This window comes from Rhinichthys klamathensis, unplaced genomic scaffold (assembly GCF_029890125.1).
Source record: "Rhinichthys klamathensis goyatoka isolate OS25496 unplaced genomic scaffold, OSU_Roscu_1.1 h1tg000406l_1, whole genome shotgun sequence".
NCBI lineage: Eukaryota > Metazoa > Chordata > Actinopteri > Cypriniformes > Leuciscidae > Rhinichthys > Rhinichthys klamathensis.
This window is the reverse complement of record NW_026606907.1, coordinates 1,069,229-1,088,138: the sequence shown is the minus strand read 5'-3', so window position 1 is coordinate 1,088,138 and position 18,910 is coordinate 1,069,229. Positions and strand designations below refer to the sequence as shown.

The 18,910-nt window shown below is 46.4% G+C and overlaps 1 pseudogene; it reads right to left on the bottom strand.

Moving 5' to 3' along the window:
* Positions 1–18,910, bottom strand: part of LOC130070435 (polyunsaturated fatty acid 5-lipoxygenase-like) — a 169,934-nt pseudogene that overhangs the window by 9,069 nt on the left and 141,955 nt on the right.

Here is an 18,910-nt window from a genome sequence, read left to right as displayed (position 1 = left end):
AGGAAGAAAAAAAGCAGGCAGCGGCGCTCCAGAAATTCCTCCCCCTCCGTGTGCATGTCCCCGGGGCTGCTGGGCGGGAGCAGCCCCGGCCGTCGGGAAGCTCCTCGCACATGGCGCAACAAAAGAAGAGCGTCGCGTCTCGCGCTCCTCCCCAGCAAAACTGGGCCGAGGCGCGGCGCTCTCAGACGAGGTCTTCCAGGGGCAAAGCCGATCTGAGGACGGTTATTGTCGCCAGGAAGGTTTCGTCGAAGAAGTCCTGGCGCCAAAGGTGTCAGGGTGCTGAGGGTGGTCCCCACCGAGAGAGAAAGGTGTTCGCCGCTGTACACGGCGCCCGTTCTGTCTCGGTGCCCTCAGGGGCCCGTTCTGCCAACCCCGCCTGCGTGCCGGGGCGTAGATGGTCCCAGCGAGCGCTTTCCCGAGGGACGCTCGCCCGCTCTGAGGAGCGGTCTAGAGCGGTCAGACCAGTTGTTCCCTGTCGGTGCGCCGTTACAGGGCACTGTGTCTGCCACTCAAAATATTCCAGAGGCCAGTCTCGAGAGACTGGTACCCTTAGTGGAATTTTTGGCAGAGTGGAAAAGCCTTCCAAATGTATCTCAATGGGTCCTGCAGACTATCGAGAAGGGGTACGCAATTCAGTTTAGATCACGCCCGCCTCGCTTCAGAGGGGTTCTGCCCACAGTGGTGGGCCCCGAGCAGGCTCTGGTTATGGAACAGGAGGTGAAAACTCTCCTGCTGAAGGAGGCTATAGAACGAGTTCTTCCTCCCAGCAGAGAGTTGGGTTATTACAGCCGATATTTCATCTTTCCAAAGAAGGATGGGGGGTTGCGTCCAATTTTAGATCTGCGCCTGTTAAATCGCTCAGTAGGGAAGCTCAAATTCAAAATGCTTACTCTCAAGCAGATCATGTCACAGATCAGATCCGAGGACTTGCCAGATCTAAAGGTTTGCCAGATCTAAAGGACGCGTACTTCCACATTTCCATCCTTCCACAACACAGGAAGTTCCTGAGGTTCGCTTTCGGGGGCGAAGCGTACCAGTATCGGGTTCTTCCGTTCGGCCTAGCACTGTCTCCCCGAACTTTCACAAAATGTATGGATGCAGCTCTGGCTCCGCTGCGACTCCAGGGCATCCGCATTTTAAACTATACCGACGATTGGTTGATTTTGGCTCAATCGGAGCATCAGGCGATTCGGCATCGAGATGTCGTTCTCGCCCAGATCAAAAAGTTGGGGTTGAGGCTCAACGCCAAAAAGAGTGAGCTTTCTCCAGTACAGAGGACCACTTTTCTGGGCGTGGTTTGGGATTCGACGACGATCCAGGCACGTCTGTCTCCTGCTCATATAGCTTCGATTCTCTTAGCCGTCAAACAGGCAAAGCTAGGCCAGTCACTCACTGTAAAAGAATATCAGAGGATTCTGGGTCTGATGGCAGCAGCGTCCAACGTTATACCTTGCGGGCTGCTGTACATGAGACCACTGCAGTGGTGGCTCAGGACCAAGGGGTTCTCCCCGAGGGGAAACCCGCTCCGCAAGATCAGGGTCACGCGACGGTGTCTCCGTGCTCTGGCTATGTGGAAAGAACCTTGGTTCCTGTCCCTAGGTCCTGTGTTGGGGGCTCCGTGTCGTCGTGTAACACTAACGACGGACGGCTCTCTCACAGGCTGGGGGGCGATCATGAGTGGTCGCTCGGCCCAGGGTCTGTGGCAGGACCATCATCTTCATTGGCACATAAATTGTCTAGAAATGATGGCGGTGTTTCAGGCTCTGAAACACTTCCTCCCAGACCTGAGAGGTCACCATGTTCTTGTCCGGTCAGACAACACATCGGTGGTCTCTTATATAAACCATCAGGGGGGTCTGCGTTCGCGCCCGTTATACAAGCTGGCTCGCCAGATCCTTCTATGGTCCCAGGGGAAGCTTCTTTCATTGAGGGCGATTTATACCTCGGGATATTTGAATCAGGGGGCAGACATCCTGTCGAGGCAGGGGCCGAGGCCCGGGGAGTGGAGACTCCACCCCGAGGTGGTGGAGCTCCTATGGAAACATTTCGGTCGTGCCGAGGTAGACCTATTTGCATCCAGGGAAACATCACACTGCCAACTGTGGTTTTCCCTAAGTCCTCCAGCCCCTCTGGGGTTGGACGCGATGGTACAGGCGTGGCCGAGGTCACGCCTGTACGCATTTCCCCCGATTGCTCTGCTCCCAGGAGTTCTGGAGAGGTTTCGCCGGGACGGGGTCAGTCTACTGTTGGTAGCCCCGTACTGGCTGGCCCGAGTTTGGTTTGCGGACCTAATTTCTCTCCTCGACGGCTCTCCTCTGGAGATTCCGATGAGGAGGGACCTTCTCTCTCAGGCGAGCGGGTCGATACTTCACCCCCGCCCAGATCTATGGAGGTTGTGGGCTTGGCCTCTGAGGGGGCCCAGCTCATAGAACCTGGTCTCTCGACTGAGGTCGTGGAGACCATCCTCCACTCCAGAGCTCCGGCCACTAGGAAATTATATGCCTTGAGGTGGAAAATGTTCATCTCTTGGTGTGGAGAACACTAGTTGGACCCAGTCCACTGCCTGGTGGGTGCAGTGCTGGAATTCCTTCAGGAGCGTTTCTCCACAGGGTTATCCCACTCCACACTGAAGGTGTATGTTGCGGCCTTATCTGCTTACCACGTCCCTTTGAGTGGAGCTTCTCTCGGGAGACACCCACTTCTAACCCATTTCCTTCGTGGCACTCTGAGGCTGAGGCCAGCAGTTCGCACGAGGGTGCCGACCTGGGACCTGGCGGTTGTTCTAGAAGGTCTCTCTCTAGCACCGTTCGAGCCCATTGAAGAAGTTTCGGAGAAATTCCTCACTCTTAAAACTATCTTTCTTCTGGCTGTATCTTCATTAAAAAGAATAGGATATATCCAAGCTCTGTCGGTCTCTCCCTCGTGCTAGGAATTTGCACCAGGCATGGTGAAGGCTTTCCTCCTCCCTAGGCCAGGATACGTTCCCAAGGTACCAACCAATGTGGTCAGGCCTATTGTACTGCAGGCTTTCTGTCCTCCTCCATTTCTGACATCGGACCAAGAGAAACTAAATCTGCTCTGCCCTGTTAGGGCCCTAGATGTGTACGTCCACAGAGCTGCCCTGTGGAGAAAGAGCGAACAGCTGTTCGTTTGCTTTGGACCCCCTAAGAAGGGCTGTCCAGTATCTAAGCAGAGGTTGAGCAAGTGGGTGGTCGAGGCCATCTCACTTGCCTACGAGTCTGCTGGTCAGCCTTCTCCTTTGGCTGTCCGACTCATTCAACCAGGAGTATGGCTGCCTCTAAGCTATCCTGTCAGGAGTATCAATCCAGGATGTTTGTGATGCGGCAGGCTGGTCCTCACCGCACACATTCGTGAAGTTTTATCATCTCGACTTCAGCTCCACTCCAGGGGCGCAGGTGCTTTCGTCCGAATGTGCGCTCTGACTTCACACGACGGACACTTGCTCGTATGGCGACGTTGGTGTTAGCGTTCCCAAAGCGTTGTCACGCAGCTCGAGTTCCCTGATAGGGAACGTCTCTGGTTACGTATGTAACCCTAGTTCCCTGAAGGGAACGAGACGCTGCGTGTCTATGCCATACTCCCAGCATGCCCGTGAGCACTTGCTTCAGTCTTATCAGAAGCTGACCCACTTGTGTTTTGGGGTGCTTATATAGTTTCCTGGTCGATGACGTCACCCACCTATGAGGTTCCGTCTCGCCATTGGACTGATTTCATACGTGCTTCTTGACACACTCACGCAGGGGCGTTCCCAAAGCGTTGTCACGCAGCGTCTCGTTCCCTTCAGGGAACTAGGGTTACATACGTAACCAGAGACGTTAAATGTCTTTTTGGTCACTTTTAGACAGAAAATCTAAAGAAAATTATACACATATAGAAAGATAATACAAATATAATTTCACTCACCAATCCTATCACTTGAAGCCATCCAATATCCATCCCTTTTTAAATGTCTGCACCAGCAAGCGCGTTGGGCCGTTTAGTGAAACCTACGCATATATTGCCTATATCTAACGGCAGATTAAGTAAAACCGTAAATCTTCATTATTTTTAATGCCTTTCATTGGCCTTAACTGGGACAAATAAAAAGATCCCATCTGAACAAACTCATCCAACCTCTCCTGAGTGTTTACATCTGCTCACGACGATTCAGTCACGTCTACCCATAACAGAGACCCCTGGTGTTTTAATCCGTCTCTTTAGTCCACTTTCAACCACTTATGTCCTGATTTCTTCAAGGGGAGTGTCTATGGGTGGTTGATGTATGGGCTTTTTCAGATCTTTCGATTTAATGGACAAAATAAGCTTGCTTAATTTACATATGAACGCGACCGGAGACAACGGAAAAACATACAGAGAGCAGCAGCTTTCATTTCTGTGCTGACTGCCGAGAGACCATGCCAAATGCTAAGAACGCATGCAGTGGGTAAAGTACATTTACTCCATTACATTTACTTGAGTAAATTATTGGACATTTTTTACTTTTAAACAGGACTCCGAACCGGTTCAAGGAACGAAAACTGGAAAAGAATAAAACTTTGACCGGAACAAAACCAGAAACGGAAACAAAATCTATTTTAATCGTTCTGAACAGATACACTTATTTAAAAATGAAACATTTGGATTTGTGTCGAATGAGAGTGGTAGGCTTCAGTTTCACTTTAAATTCGTAAAGTCGTGGCCTCGAGATCCTTTGTTAAGGGAACGATATATTTTTTCTTGTGGCTACGACTTCATATATTGAGGGGACGACATCTATTTCTTAAAAGTTGTTAAAAGTGACATTGGCAGGCTGCATCCTATGACGTCACCACTGTTGCGATCATGAGTATTAAAGGGCTCCTGTAAAATACGCCATCCACTTCTTGTCTAAAGGAGACGTGTGCAGGAATACCGGAAGCACGGCAAAGGGAAGCGGCGTCTTGTTCCCCTTTTCAGGGAACCATGCTTACATGCAAGTCAAAGGAGTCCTCATCCCTAAGGTGTACACCAGCAATACAATCATAGACCGGGGCTTCTCAAGAACGGAGGCCTCAACAGGATGACTCTAAAGAGAGGAAGCCTAACTACGTCCATATTCAGGCCAGCATCCAAAATGCCTCCAGAGAGCCTAACAGCCCTGAAGAGTTGAGGCTGCAAACAAGAGGCCTAAAAACTTTCTAACCCAAGGGCAGTACAGAGAAAGCTCAGAAAGAGCTAAACACTCAGTTTAACTGACCGTTAAGCTTCGCAGAGTGAAGGCCTCAATACAATGACTCTCATAATGAGAGGAGGCCTAGCAACACTCCACACTGAGGCCAGTAGCCAGTAGCATACTACCTTACCGACCTAGCATACTACCTTACCGGCTATACAAGCTCTAGGAGCGGAGACCTCAGTATAAAGCCTGTTTTATGCTTCTGCGTCGAATCGACGGCGTACCCCCGCAGACCTCTCTGCGTCGCCGCGAACCCCTCTCCGACCCCTCCGCCGTAGCTCGACATGCACCTCCAAAAAATTGTAACTACGCGTCGAGGCGACGCAGACCACAAGGGCTGTGATTGGTCAGATACATAATTTCGGGAGTGAAGCTTCTCCAGTTCCCCCTCCCGCTATACCGCTATTTTTAAAGTGACCACTGCACTGTTTGTTTTAACGATATTAAGTTGAGGAACATTTGATTCTTCTGCGATTAAATATTTGCAATAAAATCATTTGTTGTTCAACGTCGATTAGCTCCAGCTGCAACAACATTCTCTCTCTTTCGCTCGCCATTAGGCTCGTTTCCATTACAGATTTGCGCAAAACTTTTGCGATTTTTTTCTATATGTCGATAAAAAACTATTGCGAAATGACGGCGTTTCCATTAACCGATGTTATGCGACTTAAACGTCTTTTTTTCCTCTCGCCATAAGCCATTCCAAAAATCATGGTAACGGAGGTTTAACGTTATAGCCTATATCAACTTTTATTCAAGACAGGTCCAGAGACAACACAGTACAGATATAAATGTAAAAACAATACAAAACAATTAAGAATGATGCGGATGAGGCATCGTTTATAGAACATATACAGGCTTCGGGTCCAATGTTTCCAAAAGCAAGATGCTACCTTGTGTCACTATATCCACCGCACTAGACATTATTATTATTAATGGAAGGAGACGTGGTGTGTTATCCAAGCATTGATGGCAGGGAAAGACACGGAGTTCTCCCTCATTTCTGCTCCGAGGTCTTGATTGTGGCATTTCTTTGAGGTTTAGAGTCCAGTAGGCTATTCCTGTAATTGTTTCTTTTTTGAATTTAATAAAGAACTCTGTATCGTATTAATTCCAAACGGTCAGTGTAGCCTACTTTTGGGTCCATTCGTTTTCCCTTATTTAACCCGTAATTGCAAAACGAAAAATGAACGGTTGTTGTATTTTTTAAAACGCAAAGTTAAACACATAATTTTTAATTTGAACTGTACACCAAATGCTGCGAAAAAAAAAAAAAAAAAAAAATCGACGAATTTTAAGATAGCCTATTTGTTTATGATTTTTTGCTCCTTTATTAAAAATTTAAAATATTCACAAATTAATATGGAAAAATTTTAGATTTTTCTGGTTTTCTAAGGCCAAATTAGAACCTGGAAATTATATTTTTCCCGCAGTGCTGAATGAAAGACCATAACCACAACCTACAGAAAGGTGATTTATAGGTTATAATAAATGTGTCTGAAAAAATAACAAGGCATTTTAATTGTTTATTAATAAACTATTGTTTTCTAAATCAGTGTCGGCTAAAAACATATCTCCATCTCCGGATGCACCTTTAGAGAGAAATGCACCTTTCATACGGATTACATAATCAGAAGGTATTAGCTTTCGATTCGAATTTGTTCGTTTTAAAGTGGACATTTCAAGCTTTAGCCTACATAGGCTATATTTTGTTTCAGTTCTCGCGCTTCAGTTCACGGAGACCATGAAAGCGCGCCTGATTGTTTTGTTTTATTTTACAAAACCACAACGTTTTCTTGTTATTGTGAGTTTACGCAAATAAAATTAGTTGCGAATAATGTATTATTATTTTCTGTATGACCAGAAATGATAGAGTATTTTAAGTTGTTTCCACTGTTGATAGGGAAATGCAAGTGTTCGCGCCAGCGCGCCCTGCCATCCAGTGCGCGCTCCGCTTAAACACTTGGATATGCGTCAAAGTCTTGTGTTTATTTCTGATAATCTTAGCCCCGTATTATATTATTGTCCAACTCCAACCTGTATTTTGAATGAGATGTGACGAATTGCTTTGTTCATTTTTTGGATAAAAGCGTCTTCTACATATGTAGCCTAATAAATGTTATAATAATGATGATAATCATGATTATTATTATTATTTGCGGACACGGACCCCAAACACACTGCGTCTTCTAAGTCAGGTGACTGTAAATGCGCAAAACCTTCCATTGCAGTTTTGCTAAATATTCCTTTTTCGAATTGCCTGAAAAACCTCCTCATGCGAGCATAAAATCTTTTTTTGCGATAAACGGGAGTTTATGCGAAATGGACGTGGTTCCATTGTGCGTATTTTCAATTCGCAATTTCAATTTGCGCAATTTGAAGGGTAATGGAAACGAAAGCGGAACCGGCGCACAGAACCAAAACAAACTAGCAAAAAGATTCGCGAAGCACACACTCCCTAGCGTTCTGGCGGTGAAATACACCGCGATGCAACGCAACCTGACGTAGAACCATAAAACGGCCACGAGGCCGTAGAAGTGACGGCGTAGCTACGCCGTGGAGTTGACGCAGAAGCATAATGAGGCCTTAACGACTCTCTAAATAAAGTGGAGGCCTAACAACGCCCCACGCTCAGGACATCTTTCAAGGAGGCTCACAGAGGGCCTACCACTCGCAATTGCTATCCTAGCCGAGCTCTGGGAATCGGAGGCCTAAATAAAGATAACTCTCTCTAGCGAGAGGAGGCTTAACAATACTCTCAGTAGCCACGGAGGCTCACCAACTTAGCAAACTGTTTGGCCAAGCTCTAGGAGCGGATGCCTCAACATGACGACTCTTTAAACCAAGAGGAGGCCTAACTAAGCCCCACTCTCAGGATATCTTGCAAGGGGGCTCACAGAGAGCTTACAACCTGCAATTGCTATCCTAGTTGAGCTCAAGGGAGCGGAGGCCTTAGTAAGATAAGTCTATCTAGCGAACGGGAGTCCTAACAATGCTCGCAGTGGCCAAGGAGGCTCACAGAGAGCCAAACACTTAGTGTATTCATCCTATCAGCTCAGACATAGGCTATGTCCTACGCCTGTCAAGGAAGCTACATAACAGGGCTAGCAGCCTGACCCAACACTGGGCTGAGCTCAGAGGAGCGGAGGCCACTAATAGAACTGCTCTCTATAGTGAGAGGAGTCCCAACAACGCTCTAGTTCAAAAGCAGTGACCACTCCCCACCCAGATGCACCAAAGGAGGCTCAGGAGCCTACAACTCGGTATTACTAGCCAAATCTGGCTCTGAGGATGGAGATAAGGTAAGGATGTTATTTTGCCTCTGGGAAACTATAATGCTCAGAGAGATTAGTCTGGATTACTTCCCTGAGATCTTCTCTTCTCCCTTTTGCTTCATGCCTCCTCCAACCTCTACCCCTGGAAGGAGGGGGAGCGTGAGAGGCGGTGTTCACCTTCTGGTCTCACTTCCACTCCTCAGATTAGGACAGCCCAGCCCCCTTCGTGGCTTAAGGCGTATAAAGGTCTTGAAAGCCGTGGAGCGAAGGCGAAAGGCTGGTCAGTAGGCGTAAAATAGGCGGTGTTTTATTGACTGTTCGAATGCATTCGACATCATGAGCGTCTACACTATGAAAGCAATCCAGTCAAATGGGTTTTCGACAACCTCTGGAAGTGGTCGAAAGTGGACAAGCTAAAAACATTTAGACCCCGTTTACACCTGTGTTTAGCATCATCCTCTTGTGATGTGATTGACCAGGTGTAAACATGGCCTTTGATAAGTTAAACCTGTTCTCACTGGGAGATTTTTTCATGCCAGTGTTGCAATCCTTAACAAATCCTTGAATCTCCACATCTTTTTGTACGGTCTCATCGCTGTCATAGTAGATGTTGACCACAGCAGACACAAAACTACAGGAAGATCAAAAAGATGACAAATTAACAAATTATTGAAAATAACTTTTAATTGGAGTGTATGTGGACTAATTTGTACTTTTGCACTAGTAGTACAGGATCTGAACTGTTGCAACACCTACTTGTGTATTGCCTCCCAGATCTTCATGCCATCATCTCTATAATAGTACTTGGGCGCATCTTCCATTCCTCGAGCCTCTATGGTCTCAGGGAAGCACAGGGACTCATAGGAAAAAGTCTCCATGGCTCTTCTAATCACGTCAGCTATCCCATCTCCAGTGAGGCTACTAATCTGTGGATACCAAGAAATCAGTTAATATTGTGCCTAAATATTTTCAGCACTTATTTAGCCTATTCTTTGACTTTTTGAAATTTAGAAACTATTAGGTCTGTCTATTTAAGCAAACACCAGTTAGCTATATACAAGGTAGTCTATGAAATAGAAGTAAGAGCATTCAGCAAAAAGACAGAATATCACAAGCCAGAAAGTCAGGTAATGGCTCAGGCCATCATGAAGGTTTGTTAACACTGTGTGCGTCTTTAAACCTATATCAAGGACATAATTTATGGTTTGACAGACAAAGACTAAATAATCAAATATGAATAGAATCGCTTTGAATCCTAGAAATATGCTGTTTATGTGTGGATATATTAAATTAGGTGTAAAACTACCTTGGGGATGACCCCGTTTTCACTGATGAGTCTTTCACGAGCCACTGCATTGATTGCAATTGTGAAACGAACATGAGGTTTCAGTAACTGTAAGAAGAAACACGTGCATTAAATCATAAAAACTGATTTAAGCATAACCTGAAACAGCAAAAGTGGTTTCCATATCATTCCCTGGAGGTTTTAGGTAAACATTAAACCATGGATGAAAAGAAGGCAATGATATCAGAACCAGCAACCCTTCATCAATAAATCTTCAGTTTAGCCCTGAATCTAAATATCATGACTGTTTATTGAGAGACATGTACCTTGTATACAGGGTGGACTGCAGGGAGCTGTCTGTATACATGGCCATTTCAAAAACCTCTGATATCAGTTGTGTCTTGAGAAGGTGCGTCTCCAACTGGTGTACAATGAAGTCGGCAGATTTCACCCACATCTTGGCAAGCATCCAATCATATTCATTATCATTTGGGAGAAAGATTGGGCTCTTTTCCGCTGAGTCTTGACTGAGCTGATTTAGATATAATAAAGCCAAACAGGATATTTTTACTTCGGTGAGTAAATTCCCAGGAAAAGCTCTTTTATTTTTAATTTATGTTTTCATTTGATACTAATTATATATGCGACAGATACCTGAATGGCAATTGGCACAATTTGGTCCGATTTGTTCTTGTACAGCAGGCAGAGGGGTGCAGTCAAATAGTGCTGGGTTTTGTGTGTTTGCACTGCCTTCAGTATTTCATAATCCACTATGTAGATGTTTCCTGCCTGTAAACATGTACACAGGTGTACAGTTTAGACATTTATGTAAATTAAATTATGTTAAGAATGTCATGATACAAGCCTTGGTTTTGATAACTGATCAACTGTTCAAGTGTCTTAATGTTTCTGACCTTTAATTCCTCTTGTAGTGTGACTCCTTTCTTCAGAAAGCCCTTCACCATCTCATGTGTGACTGGAAATTTGACTGGAATTTCCTTGCACTTCCTGATCATGACAGGATTGCAGCCGTTCAAAAACTGATAGCCAAACATGTAATCCTCTCTCCAGTCTTGCATCACTTTCTCTGTCCAGATTTCAAAGGGGAAAATTGAGTCAACTGTCAAAGGCTTTACATGTATGAAAAAAGTGCCTCTTCATTGTTGGTTTCTCACAACAGTTGTGTTTTTGGATTTATAGATTTTGTTTAAACAAAGAAACAAACCTAGTAGAGTGTTCTTGATATTAAAATCTTCCAATATATTTTCAAAATCTGCCATATCTTTCCAGGTATGCATGAAACCTTTAAATTTGTCAAGAAATGATTCCCCAATCCTGAATTCAGAGTGCATACTGTATATTTATAGACATGAACACTATTTGCATGAATTTCATTCTGGAAAACTGAGGAATATGTCTGTATCAAATCAACAAGGACTGGGGCCATAACACATTCCCCCAAAACTTACGCTTTCAGGACATTCAAATTAAACTCAAAACTTTTTGCTGAATCAAACTGAACTTCTGGAAGAAGATCAGTCATGCTCATAGGGAAGCCGTCGCGCCACTCAGCCCACCTTCAACAAGAAAAAGGACAACATTTACTTGTGCAGTTGCACTGTTAGTACACTGTTATGTTAAAGGCCGTGTTGCAGGGTTAATTTTTCAACGGATTTTTGCAATTTGCTTGTTGGTAATAAACATTTAAACTGTTATCCATTGTATTTTATGTTGTTGGGTATCACAAAACGGAATATAATACGAAAAAGTAGGTACTATCTTACAGCGGTTTGCAACGATTCTTTTTTCCACCACAATGCATTGGATTACGTCACCTTGGGGAGAGAATTTACCAAAGCCCGCCTTGAGAGCATTGAGAGTGACTTGAGAGACGAGTAGTAGACGAGAGTACGCAGATTATAGATAAATAGATAAATACATAGATATAGATAGATATACTAGATATATAGATAGATAGACAGATAGATAGATATAGATAGGCTAGTGCGGCAACTGCACATCCAATGGCGCGGGCGCCTCTGACGTGCGACCAATGAGCCAACTCTACATTGTCAATCTACCTACTATATATTTCTGTCTATTTATCTATCTAGCTGCTAGCTATTCTAACGTTATGCTATCTGGCTGTCTGCCTATCCAGAAAATGTCTAATTGAAGAGAATTGGCACTGTCTGGTTACTTCCGGTTTCTGGACTGGCTGCAGTAACACGTCTCTGTCCATGCGGGGGCGCTCGCAGGCGAGTGCAGAATGAATGGGAGTCTATGAATGGGAGTGGATGTAGGATGTAATTTTTTGTCAAGTAATTTGAAAGTTGCATTCAAAAGGGAGGGCTAAGATAATACACTCAGCTGAAAATTGCATTTTTAAGTTCACTTATCTGATCTAAAAATCCGTTCAACAATGTGATGACGTCACATAATCGCAGAATGCTACCGTGTTCCGGCCAACAACGGCCCAACCTGTAAGAAATCGAAATGACATGAGTACTCGTTCATTCGACTTTTGGCCTATAATCTATATTGAACTTGGGGAATCAACAATAAAATCTATGATTCAACGACAAGCAGGAGAAAGAGATACATTTAGCCGTTTATCTCCATAGACTCCCATTCATTCTGCACTCGCCCGCGATCACCTCCAGTGGAATTCGAATGGAACTGCAACCAATATGATACACAATGGGTCTAATAGGAAGTTCCAAGGCTCTCCGTTAGACGGGCTCTGGCCAATCTCTCTCTATACTGCCCACACAAGCACCTGGGGCCATAACACATAACACATGCCGAGGGGCGGCAGTGGCTCAGTGGTTCATGTTGGTTGTCTACAAACCGGAAGGTTGGTGGTTCAATCCTCGGTTCCACCTGACCAAGTGTCGAGGTGTCCATGAGCAAGACACCTAACCCCAGCTGCTCCCGACGAGCTGGATGGCGCCTTGCATGGCTGCCGTCGCCCGTCGGTGTATGAATGAGTGAGTGAATGGGTGAATGTGAGGCAAATTGTAAAGCGCTTTGGTGGCCATTGGGTCTGTGAAAGCGCTATATAAATGCAGTCCATTTACCATTTACCATTTTACCTGCCAAACACAGCGACAGACACGCGGCGGCTACGTTTGCAACAACATTTTCACCGGAGGAAGAGATAAACGCTTAGAAACGCCCATATAGCTAGCATGATGCCTTCTATTTCTAGATGACAAAGACCAGGGGCCGTATTCACAAAGAATTTTAAGGCTAAAAGTAGCTCCTAACTGGCGAATTTAGGACCAACGCCTAAAAATAATGGGTGTGTCACTCCTAACTTTAGTTCTACCAGAAAGACTCGGGAGAATAAATACTGTAACAATAAATACATTTATTGATAGCCCAGCAAGCAATAAAGTTCTTTGGCGTAGGCCCCGTCCATAGCTCGCAATCCGAGGGTCCGTACTCTGCATTTCCTGCCTGAAGACGAAGGCAGGGGCGCAGCCGACCCCCCGTGAGGTATAGGAAGGGGCCATCCTGGTGGTGGTGGGGAGGATGGAGGATGGAGGGGAAGGGACCATCCTGGTGGTGGTGGGGAGGATGGAGGTGCATGAAAGCGTCAGCATCTGCGAACTCAGACATGTGTAAGTACTGGTCTTTTATACCACAAGTCTTAGACACGATTGGATAGATGAGAAGGTAATAAGTGACGTAGCAATTGAGTCTTCCTGGCAGAACTTAACGCTAGAGCTTCCATTTCTCTTAATTTTTTTCACTAAGAGTAATTCACGAAGCATTTTAGCCCTAAAAGTAGCACCTAAGTCTGGGACAGCTTAAAAGAAGTCGAGAGGACTCCTAACTCACTAAGACCTATTCACAAAGGATTGTAGCGCACACCAGCGCCTCTCGCAGTCGTCCGGGGTCCGCGACACAAGCGGGAATGCTGCATTGATCTGCAAACAAATCCTCTCCCATTCCCAAGCTTAGTTTTGCTTGATATCCCAGTGCCGAATTTCACTTTTATCATTATTACTTTTTTTCAGCACCAAGCCACCAACTGGGCCAGCAGCAGTAACTGATCCTGCGTCCAGTTGGGCTTTCTTTTAAGTTTTGGCAAGTTCATAATCCACCGTAAATCAACTATTACATTGCTTCAATAGGAGCAACATTTCCTTGCTTTAAGTAGTCTATTTAGGCTAATAGGATGTCAATTAACCAAGCAAGTGTTAATGCAAGTGTCGTTTTTTCATTATTAGGCAAGTGACGATTTTCATTAGGGTATTACCTTGATTTAATTGAATTCACGACTTTTCTCTCTCTCTCTCTGCCTTTTTAGAATTACACTTCACTGGGGCCTGCACAAACATGTCATATGCATTTCGATGTCATTACTATTATTATTTTGTGTAGGACACAGACATATTTAGATGTCGTAATTCCATGATTTGTTGCGTCTGTGTTATGTTCCGCATGATGGCCCTGCCATCTAACAACCAATCACCGTGATCATTACGAGGAAGCTCGTGCATGAGAATTGACGTCATCCATAGCAACGAAGACTCACTCTTAGTTTAGGAGTTGTCATTTTTCTTTACTAAGAGTAGGTCTGAAAGACGTTGTGAATAACTTTTAAGAGAAAACTCCTAGCTAAAATATTTTAGTGCGATTTAGGAGTACTCCTAGTGGTAAGACAAAATTCTTTGTGAATACGGCCCCAGTACTACGACACTATGACAAAGGTTACCGGTACTTATCTGAACTAACGTCATGATCACTGCCACTAAGTTAGATATAAAGAAAACGTTGATTTTTCACTCGGTCCTATTCAGTGACAGTAAAAAAAAAAAGATGTGTCGTTATTGTGCACTGCTGCTCGTAGAGTAGCTCCAGTGCTCATCATTGCTGCGTTTCTAAATTATAGCAACTCACCAGGACACTTCACCAACTCTTCCTCATCCCAGTCAGTTGCCATAGTTCTAATATTAGGCTGAGGCTGCCTTTCCTCCACTTCTCCCCAACGTGACGTCATCACCGAATCGCGTAAAAAAAAAACGTTAATACCAAAAACGTAAAAAACTGGGCCCGTATTCAGAAAGATTCTTAGCCTGGCTAACGCCAGACCACGTATCATTGAGAATGATACGTGGTCTGGGAACCACATGTTAATTTTCTCGTATTTGAGGCGTGGTTTACGAATGCCCAGAGTCGTGTATTGGGTGCTACGAATGTCTATCAAATGCGCCTGTACGTAGCTCATAGACAATCGTTTCAATTATACCAGATGACGTATGTAGAGTGACAGAAATTCGACGAGGAAGGCGACGATGGGTCAGAGATTTATGTGTACACGAAACTACCATGTGTTACGAAGTAGCAGGAATGAAGCAGAGAGGGAATCCAAACGCAAGCACTTTAATAATCCAACAAACAGGTAAACTCAGAACTAGGAACAAATAACTCAGAACACACTACAAGTAACATTAAACAACAACCGACAGCCAACAACTGAAACACAGGGGTTTAAATACACAGACAAACAAGCTAAACAAGATAACAAGGGGGCGTGGTTAATCAGAGACACCTGGGGAGACTAATAGACATAGACGAGGAACACCTGTGGACACTGAGCAACAACATGACAAAAGACAAGACACATGGCAGGATAACATGACAAACAGGGAATCACATGACAGACAAGAACAAGGAACAAAACACAAAACCCACACCGTGACATAGCCCCTCCCCTATGGGCGGCTCCCGACGCCCATAAAAACAAAAAACAATAGTTCAGGAGGGTGGTGAAGCGGAGGCGGTCTGGGGGAGGGATGGAGGGCCAGGCCCGCACAGGGGAACGGGACCAGGACATAGTCATGGTGGACCTGGGCCATGAAGCGTGGGCGGACCAGGTTGTGCAGGCGACCAGGGTGGAGCAGGCAGTTCAGGTGGCCACGGTGGAGAAGACCCTTCGGGCGGCCAGGGCGGTGAAGACCCTTCGGGCGGCCAGGGCGGCGAAGACCCTTCGGGCGGCCAGGGCGGCGAAGACCCCTCGGGCGGCCACGGCGGTGAAGACCCCTCGGGCGGCCACGGCGGTGAAGACCCCTCGGGCGGCCACGGCGGTGCAGGATCAGTGGGCTCCGGTGCAGGATCAGCGGGCTCCGGTGCAGGATCAGTGGGCTCCGGTGCAGGATCAGTGGGCTCCGGCGCAGGATCAGTGGGCTCCGGTGCAGGATCAGCGGGCTCCGGTGCAGGATCAGTGGGCTCCGGCGCAGGATCAGTGGGCTCCGGTGCAGGATCAGTGGGCTCCGGTGCAGGATCAGTGGGCTCCGGTGCAGGATCAGTGGGCTCCGGCGCAGGATCAGTGGGCTCCGGCGCAGGATCAGTGGGCTCCGGCGCAGGATCAGTGGGCTCCGGTGCAAGTGTGTGCGTAGCCCACACACACCACATGGCTGTGGCCATAATGGCCAGTGTTGCGGTCACTGAGGGTTCAGGCGGCGCATGCGTGGCGTGATCAGTCTCTGGCTGGGCAGACGTGACGTGAACGGTCTCTGGCTGGGCAGACGTGACGTGAACGGTCTCTGGCTGTGCAGACGTGACGTGAACGGTCTCTGGCTGGGCAGACGTGACGTGAACAGTCTCTGGCTGGGCAGATGTGACGTGAACAGTCTCTGGCTGGGCCGACGTGACGTGAACAGTCTCTGGCTGGGCAGACGTGACGTGAACGGTCTCTGGGTGGGCAGACGTGACGTGAACAGTCTCTGGCTGGGCAGACGTGACGTGAACAGTCTCTGGCAGGGCAGACGTGACGTGAAGCTTAGTCTCTGGATCGGCAGAAGTGACGTGAAGCTCAGTCTCTGGATCGGCAGAAGTGACGTGAAGCTCAGTCTCTGGATCGGCAGAGGTGACGTGAAGCTCAGTCTCTGGATCGGCAGAAGTGACGTGAAGCTCAGTCTCTGGATCGGCAGAAGTGACGTGAAGCTCAGTCTCTGGATGGACGGTCTCTGGCTGGACGGTCTCTGGCTGGACGTGAAGCTCTGGCTGGACGTGGCTGACATGAAGCTCTGGCTGGACGTGGCTGACGTGAAGCTCTGGCTGGACGTGGCTGACTTGAAGCTCTGGCTGGACGGTCTCTGGCTGGACGTGGAGATCAGGTGATGACCTGGCGTACCACGGAAGGAAGCTCTCCTCACAAATGGAGAGGGCCTCTCTCCAGTTCAGACCGGCTAAATCGGGGAGTTCCCTCAGGCTGACCTCCTTAGCTCCCAGCCGGTAACAAAGTTTTATCTCCTCGTCCCCCAGGGAGCAAGAGGCAGCAACTGAAGCAAACCCCCAGGTGAACTGAAACAGGTCTTGGCTATCTAGGGCCAAGGCCGCGACCTGTCCAGCGAACTCACGGATCTGTGCTGCTGGGTTCATCTTTGGTCGGTTGTTCTGTTACGAAGTAGCAGGAATGAAGCAGAGAGGGAATCCAAACGCAAGCACTTTAATAATCCAACAAACAGGTAAACTCAGAACTAGGAACAAATAACTCAGAACACACTACAAGTAACATTAAACAACAACCGACAGCCAACAACTGAAACACAGGGGTTTAAATACACAGACAAACAAGCTAAACAAGATAACAAGGGGGCGTGGTTAATCAGAGACACCTGGGGAGACTAATAGACATAGACGAGGAACACCTGTGGACACTGAGCAACAACATGACAAAAGACAAGACACATGGCAGGATAACATGACAAACAGGGAATCACATGACAGACAAGAACAAGGAACAAAACACAAAACCCACACCGTGACACCATGAAACTACGTAGAACACTATCTAATTAAGGCTGCATCGAAAGGTAACTTCGCGTCTGCTGCCATGTTGGATCCATAGATATAAACAAACTGCTTCGGTGTGTCGCATAGACGTCGTCATTGTCTTGCTGCTCCCTCCCCGTTCTGTGATTGGTTCCCTAGATGAGGCGAAAATCTGGACCATGGTATCCATACTGCCTTGCAGTGTGAATAAAATTGCGCTGCGCAAAGGCAGTATGGGGAAACCCAGGCTAAAAGATTCTAAGAATCCTCTCAGAAAACTCTTAATTTAGCTTAAAGGGGGGTGAAATGCTATTTCATGCATAGTGAGTTTTTTACACTGTTAAAGAGTTGGATTCCCATGCTAAACATGGACAAAGTTTCAAAAATTAAGTTGTACGTTTGATTGAGTATTTCTGTTCTCAAAATACTCCTTCCTGGTTGTCACAAGTTTCGGAAAGTTTTTTTCGAGTATGGGCGCGTATGACGTCAGATGGGCCGGAATGTCCTTATACGGTCCTAAGGGCACTTCTCTCGGAAGGGCGCGCGCGCAGCTGTAGAGCGATAGCCGTAACCTATGCCCATCAAAGCGCTGTGCATCGGCTAAGCTGCAATATGTCACCAAAGAAGTGTTTTCGGTTGCCAAGGCAAGACAACACTGCACATATTCCCAAAGAATCAAGCGTTAAGGGACCAGTGGATGGAGTTTGTTTTTCCAGAACATCAACACAGTTGTGCAAGTGTTCTTGTTTGTTCCATGCATTTCGAGGATGATTTTTTTATAAACAAGGCCCAGTTCGAAGCCGGATTTGCTAATCGTTTAGTTCTCAAGGTTGGAGCAGTCCCAACACTAAAGGTTAACGGTCTTGCTTTGGAACCGCAGGCGGTGAGTAGAACAACTTCAAATATCTGTGTGTGTCTATCGGCGTGTAACTTATTCGGCGTGATTATTTAGTTCTGCCCACACGGCACGCCTCCAATCGCTCGGCTTTTTCCGGAAAGACTCGGTACAGCCTATCTTTCTTTTATAAATATAATAAAACTAAAGACTTTTTGGAGATATGATGGATGCAATATTACTCTATAGGTACTCAAGATTAACATGAGATTGACTGAAACTGAGTGTTTCACCCCCCCTTTAAAAACTTTTACGTAGGTGTCTTAGCTTAAGAGCGATTCGGGAACGATCTGAGAGCAACTCTGAGTAAGGAAAAGACAAAAACTCTCATCTTAGTGAGGAGGCGGGGCTGACCCCGTTGCTATGTATGACACAATCTTTTGAAGACTGTGATTGGTTGGTTGTCCAAGAAGGAAAAAAAAGAGCCATTTTAAGTATAGAGTTTACTCACA